The following is a 17,916-nucleotide window of genomic DNA, read 5'->3' on the forward strand; positions in this document are numbered from 1 at the left end:
CCCTCACCAGGCAGTCTATTTTAAAGGCCAGTGTTAGAATGTACTTCCTAATTATTGAGACTGAACTTACCTTCCCATAACTTTAACCCTGTGGTCGGAGGTCTGTCTCAGAGCTATAAAAAATGAGAGGAGGAAGAGCAGTGGAATACCTGGTGGGAGGCCCCCTATCCTTCTCTGAAGCAAGGTGGAAAAGAATGTGGAGTCACGTGTCAGCTCCAGCCTTGCTGAACCCGGCCAGGCCGTTCAGACAGTATGACATGTGAAAGTTTCTTGCCTGACAAGGACCCATCTGCCTGGAACAACCCTCTCCTGAACCCCACCCCATTGCCGCCTGGAAAACACCATCAGTCTTTCAAGATTCAGCTCAATCCCTTCTTCCAGGAATCTTTTGCTGATTCTCCAGATGGGAATGCTACCTCTTTCCTCCCCTGGGTTCTCACTAAACACAGAGCCTTCCTCCCCCACCCTATCCCCGTAGAGACATCCATTCTGGCCCATGATGCTCAGGAGCTCTCACTGGTCCCCGGGCTTTAAGGCAGAGACAGGATCTCATTTATTCTGTCCCAGTGGCTGGCTCCATGAAGCTCACATTGTACTTTAGTACCAGGGACAGAGGAACTATTACGGGAAGGCAGGCACACAGAATGACCCTCCCCTAAACGCCACCCCCCACCTGTCAACTGGCACAATGAGAGGCTGTACACAGAAGTGGGAGTGGGCAGGGACAGGTGGTCAGTGGTCTCACCCTATTCTAAAGCCAACTTTTTCTGAGTTGTCCCACTGACAGGTGTGGCCCATCTAGCTTCACCCATAGGACCACGGCTTTGCAGCCCTTTATTTTGCCCAGAGGCTCAGCATCAGAGCCAGAAAAGGCCCTTTCCCTGAGAGAGGTCCCTAGCAACGATCTAATAATACGAGACGAAGCCAAGCAGATTCTTACCCCCCACCCCCAACAGAATTACAAGAAGGACTACCCCAGGGAGCTTCATTATGATCCTATTATTGTAAATGATGACTTGAATCCACCATCAGATTTGGTGTTACCATATAATCATTTCTGTAAAAGGCTTCAGAATCATCATTAGCAAGGGGAGCGAATTAAATGACATGCCAGCAGGGATTTTACTACTGATAAACGAAAATGAAATTAAATGAAAAAAAAAATTGAATGATACGAATTTTGCATTACAATGATCATACCTCCTCACAGAGCCTAGAAGGATGCCCAGAATCAGATGAGGCCCAACACCCTGAATTGGCCACTCTAGAGAACGTGTGAACTTGTACTCAGCGACCAAGACGGGGATTCTCTGAGAGGCTCACTTAACCGGTAGTCGCGCTATTCTTCAAACTGCAAGATGGGAATTCTTGATGGCACGGATACTCCTGCATATCCTTTGGTCCCTGAGGTTATGATTCACATGGTCCTTCCTCCCAGGACCCTTCCTGAGGTGTGAAACAGGAGGCAAAGATCTGGTTTAAAGCCAGCACTTTGCTAACTTTGCTGTGTGGCCTTGAGCAAGACCCTCTCACTCTGGGTGTCAGCTTCTCTGTCTGTAAGATGATGTGGTTTGATTATAGCTGATCTTTATTTTACTTTTTGTCTTTTTGCCTTTTCTAGGGCCACTCCCGTGGCATATGGAGGTTCCCAGGGGTCTAATCAGAGCTGTAGCCACCGGCCTATACCACAGCTCACAGCAACGCCAGATCCTTAACCCACTGAGCGAATTCAGGGATCAAACCTGCAACCTCATGGTTCCTAGTCAGATTTGTCAACCACTGTGCCATGACAGAAACTCCTATAGCTGATCTTTAATAAAATGAGAATAATGCTCCTTTCCTGGCTCCTTAGGATTGTTGTCAGATTCAAATGAATAACATACATGAAGACATGTTACAAAGGGAAAATACCATTAGAGAGGATGAAGGGTATTTTTTTATTGAAGTGTAGTTACTGTATGATCTTATGTAAGTTACAGGTGTACAATATACAGTGATTTATAACTCTGCATGTGCACAGTAGTACACATATATATATATATGCCATATATAATCAAGAGATTCACAAATATAAACCTCTATATTGAACCATAATCTCTCTGTGTATCTATGTACTTCAAACTCCCTATCCATCTTTTTTAGGGACTTTCTTTAAAGGGTCTGTGGCTATAAGAACAAAATTCAGTGGTGTGTCCACTTGAAAACAGCTCATAGTGTATTAGAACAATTGCTAGCTAAGTAAATGGTTAGTCCTTTGTCCCTCTCTTCTTATTTTTTTTTTACTTTTTTTTTTGATATTCACTCTAGATTCATTTATCCACTTAGCTTATCTGCAATGAGACCTGGATGCAAGGTATGGGAACACAGTGGAGAATTAAACAGACATGCTTCCACATATTTTATAGGCTATTGAGGAAGCCAGATAATGTAATGATATAAGAATGTAGATGACTGAAAATGATGACAAGTGGTAGGGAGGAAAGGTGCATGGAACTGGGAGGCATAAATTCTAAAGAGGGTGCAGTGGACTGAATGTTGTGGTCCCCAAAATTCAGGACTAGGTTAAAACCCTAGTCCCAATCTGATGATATCTAGAGGTGGAGTTTTGGAAGGTACTTAGGTCATGAGGGTGGGGCCCTCAAGAATGGGATTAGTGCCTTTATGAGAAGAAGCCAGAGAGTTAGCAGACTCTCTTCTATCATTTGATGACACAATGAGAAGACAGCAGTTTGCACCCCAGAAGAGGGTCCTCACCAGAACATGATTTTGCTGGCACTCTAGTCTTGGACTTCCAGCCTCCAGAGCTATGAGAAATAAATTGCTGTTGTTTTAAGACACCTAGTCTATGATACTTTGTTATAGCTGCCCAAACAGACCAAGACAGAGGCTGTCAGCAATGGGCTCCCTAAGAAGTTAATGAAAGCTGTCTCCCTAAGAATTAGGAAGGGAGTTCCCATTGTAGTTCAGTGGGTTAAGAACCTGACACAGTGTCCATGAGGATGCAGGTTTGATCCGTGGCCTCACTCAGTGGGTTAAGGATATGGCATTGCCACAAGTGCAGTGTAGGTCACAGGCGTGGCTCAGATCTGGTGTTGCTGTGGCTGTGGTGCAGGCCAGCAGCTACAGCTCCAATTCGATCCCTAGCCTGGGAACCTCCATATGCCACAGGTGCAGCCACAAAAAGAAAAATAAAAGAATGAAAAGGAACCAGCTATGTGACAAACAGAGAAGAAAATCATTTCAGACAGAGGGGCAGCAGGTGCCAAGGCCCTGAGGCAGGAAAACAAACAAACAAACAAACAAACAGAAACACAGCCCCAGAGTCTGGATTGCGGGAAACAAGAATGAGAGAAGGACAGGTAAATAGCCTTGGCAGAACATGTGGGCCACTGCAGAGGGCACACATCTCAGGAAGCTGTAAGCCAGGCAATGTCACAAGCCTATTTATATTTTAAGTGTTACTTTCTGTTCTGAGTGGGAAGTGGGTTGTGGGGAGCAAAGAGAAAAGGCAGGAGGACTGATGAGGATAGTGTTAGCACAGGCATGGTGATCTGGGCTGGGGGACAGATTTCAGGTGGAATCAAGAGCCTTTTCTGAACAATGGTGTGTGTGTGAGTGAGCAAGACAGAATAATTCAAGATGATGTTGAAGATTCTGGGTTCAACACTGGATGGATGATGGGTCCAAACAGGGAAGAAGAGATAAGTTTCAGTTTGGGGGAAACATCAGAGTTCTGCCTTAGATGAATGAAGATGCTTGGGGGACCCATGAGCAAAATCAAATAGCAGCAGCTGGGTATTGTACTGGTCTGACTCAGTCTGGAAAACAGAAACCACACCAGTCCTTTTAATAGAGATAATTGAATACGGGAATTGGTTCCACAGATATTGGAGGACAGAAAAGGGATAAGAGGATGGCACAGGGGTGGCCACCCTTACCCATAGGAGCCACTATCACTGCTAGGATTGGGGGAATGAAGGGAGGAGGGTGGAGTTATCAGAACCAGAGGCTCAGAGGATGATCCCTGCTGACCTGGGACCCAGATCTCTGAGAGAGGGTGGCTACCAGGCTGGGGCTGCTGTCTCTGTAGGAGTTCCAAGAAGCCAGTTCTAGGAATGTGGGGGAAAGCAGGAAGCTGATGGCAACAGCTAAAGTGCTAAAGTTTGGGAAGGACTCAAAAGTGATGCTGCCCAGAAGAGAGAGCAAGATAGAAAGGAGCTCTATCTCCCTTCACCCCACTTCCAGGCTCCTAATCTTCCTCTGATATTCCCTAGAAACAAAGCTTAGTGGAGCCAGCTGGCAAAAACAAAAACAAACAAAAAACTGACTCCAGAGCCCCAGCCTTAGCAGCAGAAACCAAGTCCAAAAAGGCAGGGTGGAGACTGAGACACACCAGGTTAATAAGTGGCACAATTATATAAGAGTAGGACTCAAAGGATAGGCCTGGGCTGGGAAAACAAACTCAAGGCATCAGTGGATGTGGCGCTGTGATTTTTTAGAGTGCTAATGACATCAATTGTCCCAATTTCAGCTAGGCTCTGCAGTAGAGACCAGAGAGGCATGACACTGGTTCCTGTCTTCGGGTCACTTCCTAACCACAAGGCCAACGGGAAAGCAACTGGGCACTGAATCCATCACTTTGGCGCTGGAGCTATGGGTCCCACCCCAAATGAGCATTGCAATCATGTATGGAGCTTCTGAGAATAAGATGGTCCCACCCCAGAGACACTGATCAGATTATGTAGCACAGAGGCCTCAGCGTTGATGTTTTCTAAAAGCCTCTGAGTGATTGTGAGGAACAGCCCTTTCCAGACCAGCAAGCATTTAGGACCCACTAGATGGTAACTGAGTTGTTGGAAGATGCCTCCAACTGTAGCCGAACCAGAGTCAGCCTTTGAGAGATGGGCGGGTATGGGATAAGGCAGAGGCCAGAGGCCAGGCCACCAGGAGAATGGCTTGCAAGAGGGCAGGGAGGCAGAAGTGGATGAGGAACTAGGCACAGGTCCTCAGAAAATGCTTATTGGTTTGAGTGGTTAAGGTCTGAATTTTACCATGTGATGTATCTCCCTCTTTTTCCTTTGGGAGGTAATGAGAAACAGGGTATGTGGGGAAATGTTGATATCATTTAAACTGTCAGTATCATTTGAACAGTTGCTCTACTACAAGATAATAAAGGGGCTTAAGCAGGGAACAGAGAGATCATATGAATCCCAAAATGGCAGGAGTCCTGCTACACACAGGTAGCCCCATTTCTGCCCACTGCCCTGTCTTCCTGGTACAAACCATCACCAGCACCCAGCCCCACACACTTAGCTGTATCTCTCACACACACATACACACACACTTCACTATCTCTGAGCCACATCATCCACAGAAATGTCAGTGAGAACTTCCTGGACTAGATCAAAAAGGTATAGTTCTTTTTTGTTGTTGTTGTTGTTGTTTTTTTGGCTGCACCCAGTGGCATACAGAATTTCCCAGGCTGGGGATCAAACCACAGCAGTGACCCAAGCCAAAGCTGTGACTATGCCTGTTCCTTAACCATCTAGGCCACCAGGGAACTCCAAAAAGGCATGGTTCTTAATGTCTATCAACAGAGGAGTAGATAAAGAAGATCTGATACACATATACAATGGAATATTATTCAGCCATAAAAAAGAATGAAATAAGGCCATTTGCAGCAACATGGATGGACCTAGAGATTATCATACCAAGGGGAGTAAACCAGACAAAGACAAATACCATATGATGTCACTTAATCATGGAATCTAAAAAATGATGCAAATGAACTTTACAAAACAGAAAGATTCACAGACACAGAGAACAAACTTACGGTTACCAAAGAGAAAGGGGGGGAGGGATAAATTAGGAGTTTAGGATTAACAGATACAAACTACTATACATAAAATAAACAGCAAAGACCTATGGTATAGCACAAGGAAACATGTTCAGTATCTTATAATAACTTTATAATATTATTATCTTATGATAATAATGAAAAGAATCTGAAATATATACATGTGCATGTGTGTGTATAACTGAATCTTTTTGCTGTACACCAGAAATAAACACAACATTGCAAATCAACTCTACCTCAATAAAAATAAAATAAAATAATTAAACTGGAATTCCCATCATGGCTCAGTAGAAACGAATATGACTAGCATCCATGAGGATGCAGGTTCTATCCCTGGCCTCTCGCAGTGGGTCAGGGATCCAGCGTTGCCGTGAGCTGTGGTGTGGGTCGCAGATGTGGCTTGGATCTGGCATTGCTGTGGCTATGGTGCAGGCCAGCAGCTGTAGCTCTGATTTGACCCCTAGCCTGGGAATTCCAGTATGCCAAGGTGTGGCCCCAAAAAGAAAAAAAGAAATTAATTAAATTAAATTTTAAAAGGCATGATTCTACAACAGAATGCAGAACAGGAAGGAGCGGAAGGGCCGATCTGATGGAAGGGAGCAAGGTGAGACATTTCCCTGTCACCCTGGAGTTTCCAAATGAGCTGTGAGAACATTTTGGTTTAAAATCAAAGGATTTTTTTGCCAGTGAACAACCAAAAGAGTCAGGTTGTGTAGAAGTTCTCGGGAAAGTCAATACACTCCAAGGCAAATAATTGACTGAATCTAAGAAAAAAAATGCAATTTGGGGAGAAGCCCAAGGGACATGGGTTACTGCAAAGCTGAAGCAGGCCCAGAAGCTTGAATTTTTTATACCGAATTGTAAAAAGTTAGCAGAATAGAGTCCCAAACAGAGTTCTTCAGCTGCTGTGAATCTATGCATGACTTCATTTCCATTCCTTTAATTCCACCAGGAGCTACAATTTCTAAATTTTCCTTCAGGAAAAAAAATCATTTAGCTCAGAAATAATGCTTTCTATATAAAACTATAGATGTTTCAGGGTTTATATCTTTGATTTTTTTTATGTGCCTTCCAAGAAAATCAAGATAAAGAGAGTCTTTCATCTTAATAAACGGAGGCTCAGAAAGTTTCTCTTCAAGCACCAAAGGCGACAACAAATTTACTCAATAAAAACTGACCAGGAGCTCCCACTGTAGTGCAATGAGATCAGTGGCATCTTGGGAGTGCAGGGACACAGGTTCAATCCCTGGCCTAGCACAGTGGTGGCTTGAGGATCTGGCATTGCCACAGCTGCCACTTAGTTCAAGGCTGTGGCTCAGATCTGATCCCTAGCCCAGGAGCTCCACATGCCTCGGGGCAGCCAAAAAAAGAAAAAAGAAAAGAAAAGCAATTGACCAAGTACTGCACCAGCCTGGGCCTGTGGAGCAAGTAGAAGATGCTCTGCCTTCCATGGCTTCTACACAGGGAGCAGCGGGAGAAAATGAGGTCCACCCCATGGACTCTGTGTGCAACCAGGTTTTATGGAAGGCGTGGAACATCCCTGGCGTTATGAAAGTTGATGAGAATTAAAGGAGCAGAGAAACTCGAGAAGTAGGCGTGGTGGGTAGGGGAACAACACAAGCAACAGTGTAGAAGCTGGACGAGGGTGTCACATGCATGAGTGTGAACCAGAAGAAGGTAACCGTATATTGGTCTCTGCTCTCAGCTCCTAACGCAGAGCTTCCAATACCCTTGTAAAAGGAGCGCTGGGAAGACCTTTTGTTCCAACATTTAGCCTTTGACCCCAGCTCCTGATGAAGTGCCCCTAAGATCCTTGTAAATTCCTTAATGATCAGAGCACAAGGAGCATGTTTTGCGCTATTGAGGTGACTCTGGGTGGGCTCCTGGGTGGTTCCTGGTGGGGGGACTGGTCACCAGAAAGACAGGTCATCGTTGGAAGCTTGGAATTTTTCAGCCCCAGCCCCCATCCTCCAGGGAGAGGAGAGAGTCTGGAAACAGAGTTAGCAATCAATCATGAGGTCATGATGAAGCTCCATAAAAGTCCCAATAGTTCAGGTTTAGGAGTTTCTGGGCTAGCAGACACACCCCTGTACTGGGGGTGGGGGGAGTGAGACACCCCAACTCCACATGGCAGAAGCTCCTGAACTCACAGATGAAGATCTGGCCATTCATCGGTATCCTTTACAATACCCTTTGTTATATAATAAACTAGTGGGAGCTCCCTCTGTGGCACAACAGGACTGGTGGTGTCTCGGCAGCACCAGGACACAAGTTCAATCCCCCGCCTGTCATTGTGGATTAAAGGATCCAGCGTTGCCGCAGCTGCGGCATAGGTCACAACTGCAGCCCAGATCTGATCCCTGGCCCTGGGCCCTCCATATGCCACAGACTGGCAAAAAAAGTAAGAAAAAAAAAAAAAACTTGGACTTCCCATCGTGGCGCAGTGGTTAACGAATCCGACTAGGAACCATGAGGTTGCAGGTTGGATACATGGCCTTGCTCAGTGGGTTAAGGATCTGGCGTTGCCATGAGCTGTAGTGTAGGTTGCAGACACTGCTTGGATCCCTCATTGCTGTGGCTCTGGCGTAGGCTTGGCAGCTACAGCTCCAATTAGACCCCTAGCCTGGAACCTCCATATGCCGCGGGAGCGGCCCTAGAAAAGGCAAAAAGACAAAAACAAACAAACAAACAAAAAAAAAAAACAAAAAACTTAGTAAACATAAGTAATTGTCTCTCTGAGTTCCGTGAGGTGTTCGAGTAAATGATCAAACCCAAGGAGGGCTTGTGGGAACCCTGAGTTTTGGCCAGTTGCTCAGGAATGTAGGTGACGACCAGGAATTTTGACTGGGGTCTGAAGTGGGGGCAGTTTTCCCTCAACTTGTGGGATCTGAAGCTGACACTGGATAGACAGGGTCAGAACTGAAGTGCATTAAAGGACATCCAACTGGTATCATGCAGAATTGCTTGGGGTGGGAAAACATGCATTTGGTAACCAGAAGTCTCTGAAGGAGAAACACGTGAAGAGTAAGGTTTTCTTCAGTGAGTGATGAGCGTAGATGAGGATTTGCGAATACATTGGAGGGGTCAATGAAAAACCTTTTTTTCTTTTTTTGCTTTTCAGGGCCAAACCTGTGGCATATGGAGGCTCCAAGGTTAGGGGTCAAATCAGAGCTGCAGTTGCCAGCCTACACCACAGCCACAGCAATGCAGGATCCTTAAAGCGGGGCAAAGGATCAAACCCATATCCTCATGGATACTAGTTGGGTTCGTTACCACTGAGCCACAAAGGGAACTCCTGAAAAACAATTTTTAAGTTTATCCTGTGTCTAATGAGGAGCATGTATAGGGTGTTGATCTGACAATGAACAATAATAAGTCATTACAACTGAAATAGCTAATACTTGTGACTATACTCCAGAAACTGTACCAAGCATTTTATCTGTATGGACTCAATTCTCACAAAACCCCTGTCGAGCAGGCACTATTATTATTTCCATTTTACTGGTGAGGAAACTGAGCCAGAGAGGTTAAGAAACTTGCCTGAGGTCACACAGCTTGTGAGGGGCCCAGAGAGATTGAAACAGAACACAGCCCTGCCCTGGAGGCTGTGATGGGTGACGGGTATGCCTTGCCTTCAGCCTGCACCCCGTCTTTGCAGAGCTACTCTGAGGATGCAGCTGAAAGGCGGGAGGTAGAGGGGGCCTGGGGATGTTCCTGGGTCTGGATCAGGATCCACACCACCCTCTGGAATCCTCTGGTTGGAGCAGAGGGTCCTGCCACTTGCATATGCTTTCCCATAACCGTTTTCTGTTTTCAGATTGGGGCTTGTCCTCAGCTGGAGAAACGTGCTGACCCCACCCCACCCCACCCCACCCTTACTGCACTCTTCCAAGTACTTACTAAGCACCAGGCACTGTGCAGATGCCAGGGACACAGAGATGAAGGAAGCCCAGTCCCACCCCTGGGGTGAAAAGGAGTGCAGAGGGCACGGCCTGCAGGGCAGGGTGGGTCGTGCTAGGAGGAAGGCCAAGATGCCAGGAGTCAGGAAAGGCTCCCAGATGAGGCAGTGACACCCAAGTGACACATGGAGGGTGGTGGAGTCTGCCAGAGACACTGCAAGAGGGGTCCGGGTCCTCGCCTGTGCCAAGAGACGCCCACCAGGACCCTGTGACAAGGTCCAGACACACCCTTCCCCTGCACTGTTGTGTCGCAGAGGTTTGCAGTGCTCGTCCTCCACAAAGGACAGTGACAGAAGGGCCACCGACATCCAGTGTCAGACATTAGGGTCCCAAACTCAAGCGTTTGTTTCCCACTTTAAAAGCCAAACAAGGAGTTCCCGTTGTGGCTCAGTGGTTAACGAATCCGACTAGGAACCACGAGGTTGCAGGTTCGATCCATGGCCTTGCTCAGTGGGTAAAAATCCGGCGTTGCCCTGAACTGTGGTGTAGGTCACAAATGCGGCTCAGATCCCACGTTGCTGTGGCTGTGGTGCAGCCCAGCAGCCACAGCTCCGATTGGACCCCTAGCCTGGGAACCTCCATATGCCGCAGGAACACCCAAGATATGGGAAAAAAAAAAAAAAAGGAGAGAGGACAAGATGGCGGAGGAGTAGGGGGACACGCTCGCCCTCTCCCACAAACACAACAAAAAAAAGCACATCTACAGAATAAATGACTCGCACAGAACAGCAACCAATCTCTGGCAGAAGAACCGAAACTACAATAAGGGCAAGAAGTTCGTGACATTACTGGGCAGAACGGGAGAAAAGAGGAGAGTGAGAGAAGGTGAATCCGAGCAGGACGGGCGCTCCCGAAAGGGAACTGCGGAGGAGAAAGGGATCCCGCACCCTGGAAAGTCACCTACACGGGGGAAAGATCAAACGAACCGGAGGAATCTCCAGATGCAGAGAAGAGTGTAGCAGTAAGTTGGAGTACGGAAAAGCCAATCAAGAACCGAAGGGACCATCTGAACTACGGGCACAGTCACCAAAAATTGAGACGCCTGGGTGGGGGCTGGGCACCGAGACCTCGCCTCCGAAGGTTAGTCCCTGAGAAAGGGATGGGGGATGCCTGGATGGGGGCTGGGCACCGAGATCTCGGCTCCAGAGGTTACTCCCCGAGATCAGGCTGGGGGGGCGGGGCGGAGCGGAAACTGCTTGGGAGGTCTAGAAACCATTTGACGGGGCAGAGACTGCCTGGGAGGCTAGAAAACAAAGCTGTCACAGAGGAAGGGAGCAATACTCTAGGGGCGGGGAAGTGGAAAGCCACATCAGAGGGAACCTGGGAGAAGAGCCTGGTCTGTGCCCATGCTGGGGAGGGGAGAGAAGAAGGGGTGGGTCCCCATAGAATACCCCCCACACCACAGCAAGCTTACAGGCCCACTACCTAGCTGAAAGCTGTGCTTCCCAGTGCATCCCCTCCCCCCACCCCCACCACCCTCTACGCTCTCGCCCAACCTGGGGCTGCCTGCCATCCAGGAGGGCTGGCCTCAACAATTGCCTGAAGCCTACCACCGCAGGGGCTGTCCCTGCACAGGCCTGCTTGCCCTTTGGAGGGGCTACACTTCCGCAGAGTAGCACCAAACACCACCAGCCCCCGAGAAAAGGCCTGCAGCCCAGAAAAGCTAGAACAAGCCTAGCCAGGCCGTGAATAGATCTGCCTAATTCTCCGACAGTTTTTCTGAGTCGGGCTGCCCCGGGGAGGAGCCTCTTTGGTCTCCAACAGCCCTGCTACCAGCCCAAGCTCCCAGGGGGTGCCCTAGTGGATCAGCTGCATAGGACTGCCAGCTCCAGGCAGGACCCCCTACAGCCCAGAAAAGCTGCAACAAGCCTGGCCGAGTGGGGAAAAGATCTCAGACGGTTTTTCTGAGTCAGGCTGCCCTGGGGAGGAGCCTCTTGGGTCTCCAACGGCCCTGCTACCCACCTAAGCCCCCAGGGGGTGCTGAGACCTAGTGGACGAGCTGCACAGGACTGCCAGCTCCAGGCAGGACCCCCTACACCCCAGAAAAGCTGCAACAAGCCTGGCCGAGTCGGGAAAAGATCTCAGACAGTCTTTCTGAGTTGGGCTGCCCCAAGGAGGAGCCTCTTGGGTTTCCAGTGGCCCTGCTACCCACCCAAGCCCCAAGGGGGTGCCCCACTCCCACGGAATAGCTGCTCAGAACCACCAGCCCCCTAGAAGAGCCCCTGAAGCCCAGAAAAGCTGCAACAAGCTCTGCCAGACTGTGAAAAGATCCGCCTACATTCTCAGGCTGTCCTTCTGAGTTGGGCTGCCCTAGGGAAGAGCCTCTTAGGTTCTCAGTGACCCAGATAGCTGCTCCATCCCCCAGGGGGTACTTCACTCCTGAGGAACAGCTGCCCAACACCACCAACCCCCTGCAAGAACCCCACAGCCTAAAAACACCAGAGCAAGCTCTGCATGACCAAGTGAAATCTGCTACCGTCGTGGTGTGGACCTCCCAGTCCTGCCTGCCCTCAGGAAGCCCTCCTTTGCTTCAAAGAAACACTGTTAGCCCCATCAACACTCCAGAAAAGCCACACTGCCTCAAAAAAGATTGACCAACAACGCCAGCCCTCAGGAAATATTCCACGGCAGTGACAAGGCAAACACTGCCCAATAACGGAGAGTACAACTCCCTCAGGAGAAAGAAAACAACAAGCAAGATGAAGAAGCAGAGAAACCACCCCCAGTCAAACCAACAGGAGAACTCACCTAAAACAGTCAACAATGAAGTCTGACAGTCTGCAGTCAGACAGACCTGGAGTTCAAACGAGAAATAGTGAAAATACTGAAGGAATTAAGAGAAGATATGAACAGTAATGCAGATACCCTCAGAAAGGAACTAGAACATATAAGGAGGAGCCAAGAAAAACTAGAACATTCATTTGCAGAGATGCAAACTGAACTAAGGGCAGTAAAAACCAGAATGAATAATGCAGAAGAACGAATCAGTGATATGGAAGACAGAATAATGGAAATCACTCAATCCGGTCAACAGACAGAAAACCGAATCAAAAAACTGGAGAGCAATATGAGAGACCTATGGGATAATATAAAGCGGGCCAATCTACGCATAATAGGAATTCCAGAAGGAGTAGAAAAAGATAAGGGGATGGAAAATATATTTGAAGAAATTATCGCTGGAAACTTCCCAAATCTAAAGGATACTGGGTTCAAGATACAAGAAGCACAGAGGGCCCCAAACAAACTGAACCCAAATAGACCCACAGCAAGACACATCATAATAAAAATGGCAAAAGTTAGTGATAAAGAGAGGATCCTAAAGGCAGCAAGAGAAAAACAGAATGTTACCTACAAGGGAACCCCCATAAGAATATCAGCTGACTTCTCTACAGAAACACTCAGAAAGGCCAGGAGGGAATGGCAAGAGATATTTAAAGTGCTAAAAGGAAAAAATATGCAACCTAGAATACTCTATCCAGCAAGAATATCATTTCAAATAGAAGGGGAAATAAAAACTTTTTCCAACAAACAAAAACTTAAAGAATACAGCAACACAAAGCCCAGGTTAAAGGAAATATTGAAAGGGCTTCTCTAAACCAAAAAGAAAGGAAGGAAAGGGAAGAAAAAAGAAAAGAAAAAAAAAAAAGGAGGAAGAACTAGGACTGAGGAAACCACAATCAGAGAGCAGTCACTCAAATAAGCCAGCACACAGATTTAATCATGAACAGGCCTCAAACAAAATAAAATTAAAAAGAAAAAAATAAAAAAGAGTCATCAAAACCATAAAATGTGGGCAAGGGATGTTAGGAAGTAAATAACCCTTGTTGTTTGTTTGTATGTTTCTCTTCTTAATTTTAATATAGTAATGAAGTGTTTGAACTTACAGGACCATCAGGCTAAAACACACAATTATGGGAAGGGGTTAGCATACTTAAAAAACAGGGCAACCACAAGCCAAAACCAAATATGGCATTTGCAAAAAATGAAAAAAAAAATACACTCAAGCAGATAATAACAGGAGACCATCCAACCAAAAAAAAAAGAAAGAAAAACAAAGGAAGAATGGAGAACCATAGAATCAACTGGAACATGAGGTTCAAATGGCAATAAATAATCATCTATCAATTATCACCTTAAATGTCAATGGACTGAACCCCCCGATCAAAAGACACAGAGTGGCTGAGTGGATAAAAAGGCAAAAACCCTCAATATGCTGCCTACAAGAAACTCACCTCAGGACAAAAGATACATATAGATTGAAAGTGAAAGGGTGGGGAAAAATATTTCACGCCAATAGACATGACAGAAAAGCAGGAGTCGCAACGCTCATATCAGACAAAATAGACTTTAAAACAAAAGACATAAAGAAAGACAAAGAAGGACACTACCTAATGATTAAGGGATCCATCCAAGGAGAGGATGTTACTATCCTCAACATATATGCCCCAAATACAGGAGCACCCAGATACATACAACAAATATTAACAGACATAAAGGGAGACGTTGATGAGAATACAATCATAGTAGGAGACCTTAATACCCCCCTCACATCAGTGGACAGATCCTCTAGACAGAAAACCAATACAGCAACAGAGATCCTAAAGGAAACAATAGAAAAGTTAGACTTCATTGATATCTTCAGGACACTACATCCAAAAAAAGCACACATTCTTCTCAAATGCTCATGGAACATTCTCAAGAATCGACCACATATTGGGACACAAAGCGAATCTCAATAAATTTAGGGGCATAGAAATTATCTCAAGTATCTTCTCTGACCACAACGCCATGAAATTAGAAACCAACCATGGGAAAAGGAAAGAGAAAAAACCTACTGCATGGAGACTAAACAACACGCTACTAAAAAACCAATGGGTCAATGAGGAAATCAAGAAGGAAATTAAAAACTACCTTGAGACAAATGATAATGAAGACACAACCGCTCAAAACCTATGGGATGCTGCGAAAGCAGTGCTCAGAGGGAAATTTATAGCAATACAGGCCTTTCTCAAAAAAGAGGAAAGATCCCAAATGGACAACTTAACCCTCCACCTAAATGAATTAGAAAAAGAAGAACAAAAAAGGCCTAAAGTCAGCAGAAGGAAGGACATTATAAAGATCAAAGAAGAAATCAATAAAATAGAGACTCAAAAAACAATAGAGAAAATTAATAAAACCAAGAGCTGGTTCTTTGAAAAGGTGGACAAAATTGACAAACCCCTGGCCAGACTCACTAAGAAGAGGAGAGAAAGAACCCAAATAACCAAAATTATAAGTGAAAAAGGAGAAACCACAACGGATACAGCAGAAATACAAAAAACCATAAGAGAATACTATGAACAACTATATGGCAACAAGTATGACAATCTGGAAGAAATGGACAATTTTCTAGAATCTTACAGCCTGCCAAAACTGAATCAAGTAGAAACAGACCAACTGAACAGACCCATCACTAGAAATGAAATGGAAGAGGTCATAAAATCACTCCCTACAAATAAAAGTCCAGGACCAGATGGCTTCACAGGTGAATTTTATCAAACATATTAAGAGGAATTGGTGCCCATCCTCCTTAAACTCTTTCAAAAGGTTGAAGAAGAAGGAATACTCCCAAAGACATTCTATGATGCCACCATCACCCTCATTCCAAAACCAGACAGAGATACCACCAAAAAAGAAAACTATCGCCCAATATCATTGATGAATAGAGATGCAAAAATTCTCAACAAAATCTTAGCCAACCGAATCCACCAACATACCAAAAAAATTATACACCATGACCAGGTTGGGTTCATCCCAGGTTCACAAGGATGGTTCAACATACGCAAATCAATCAGCATCATACACCACATTAACAAAAAAAAAAGTCAAAAATCATATGATCATCTCAATAGACGCAGAAAAAGCATTTGACAAAGTCCAACATCCATTCGTGATCAAGACCCTCGCCAAACTGGGTATAGAGGGAACATTCCTGAACACAATCAAAGCCATTTATGAGAAACCCACAGCAAATATAATCCTCAATGGGGAAAAACTGAAAGCCTTCTCACGCAAATCTGGAACAAGACAGGGATGCCCACTCTCACCACTGCTCTTCAACATCGTTTTGGAAGTCCTAGCCACAGCAGTTAGACAAACAAAAGAAATAAAAGGCATCCATACAGGAAGAGAAGAGATCAAACTGTCACTGTATGCAGATGACATGATTCTATACATAGAAAACCCTAAGGACTCAACCCCAAAACTACTTGAACTGATTCATAAATTCAGCAAAGTAGCAGGATATAAGATTGACATTCAGAAGTCAGTTGCATTTCTGTCTACCAGCAATGAAATATTAGAAAAGGAATACAAAAATATAATACCTTTTAAAACTGCACCTCACAAAATCAAATACCTCGGAATACACCTGACCAAGGAGGTAAAGGACCTATATGCCGAGAACTATAAAACTTTCATCAAAGAAATCAAAGAAGATGTAAAGAAACGGAAAGATATTGCATGTTCCTGGATTGGGAAAATCAATATTGTAAAAATGGCCATACTACCCAAAGCAATCTACAGATTCAATGCAATCCCTATCAAATTACCCAGGACATTTTTCACAGAACTGGAACAAACAATCCAAACATTTATATGGAACCACAAAAGACCCAGAATCGCCAAAGCAATCCTGAGAAACAAAAACCAAGCAGGAGGCATCACTCTCCCAGACTTCAAGGAATACTACAAAGCCACAGTCATCAAAACAGTGTGGTACTGGTATCAAAACAGACAGACAGACCAATGGAACAGAACAGAGAACCCGGAAATAAACCCTGACACCTAGGGTCAATTCATCTTTGACAAGGGAGGCAAGAACATCAAATGGGAAAAAGAAAGCCTATTCAGCAAGCATTGCTGGGAAACCTGGACAGCTGCATGCAAAGCAATGAAACTAGAACACACCCTCACACCATGCACAAAAATAAACTCCAAATGGCTGAAAGACTTAGATATACAACAGGACACCATCAAACTCCTAGAAGAAAACATAGGCAAAACACTCTCTGACATCAACATCATGAATATTTTCTCAGGTCCGTCTCCCAAAGCAATAGAAATTAGAGCAAAAATAAACCCATGGGACCTCATCAAACTGAAAAGCTTTTGCACAGCAAAGGAAACCCAAAAGAAAACAAAAAGACAACTTACAGAATGGGAGAAAACAGTTTCAAATGATGCAACCGACAAGGGCTTAATCTCTAGAATATATAAACAACTTATACAACCCAGCAGCAAAAAAGCCAATCAATCAATGGAAAAATGGGCAAAAGACCTGAATAGACATTTCTCCAAAGAAGATATACAAACACATGAAAAAATGCTCAACATCGCTGGTTATAAGAGAAATGCAAATCAAAACTACCATGAGATATCACCTCACACCAGTCAGAATGGCCACCATTAATAAATCCACAAATAACAAGTGCTGGAGGGGCTGTGGAGAAAAGGGAACCCTCCTACACTGTTGGTGGGAATGTAAACTGGTACAGCCACTATGGAGAACAGTTTGGAGATACCTCAGAAATCTATACATAGAACTTCCATATGACCTCGCAATCCCACTCTTGGGCATCTATCCGGACAAAACTCTCTCTACTTAAAAGAGACACGTGCACCCACATGTTCATTGCAGCACTATTCACAATAGCCAAGACATGGAAACAACCCAAATGTCCATCGACAGATGACTGGATTCGGAAGAGGTGGTATATATACACAATGGAATACTACTCAGCCATAAAAAGAATGACATAATGCCATTTGCAGCAACAGGGATGGAGCTAGAGAATCTCATACTGAGTGAAATGAGCCAGAAAAAGACAAATACCATAGGATATCACTTATAACTGGAATCTAATATCCAGTACAAATGAACATCTCCTTAGAAAAGAAAATCATGGACTTGGAGAAGAGACTTGTGGCTGCCTGATGGGAGGGGGAGGGATCGGGAGCTTGGGCTTATCGGACACAACTTAGAGTAGATTTACAGAGAGATCCTGCTGAATAGCATTGAGAACTTTGTCTGGATACTCATGTTGCAACAGAAGAAAGGCT

Source organism: Phacochoerus africanus, chromosome 1 (genome assembly GCF_016906955.1).
Source record: "Phacochoerus africanus isolate WHEZ1 chromosome 1, ROS_Pafr_v1, whole genome shotgun sequence".
NCBI classification, from domain to species: Eukaryota; Metazoa; Chordata; class Mammalia; order Artiodactyla; family Suidae; genus Phacochoerus; species Phacochoerus africanus.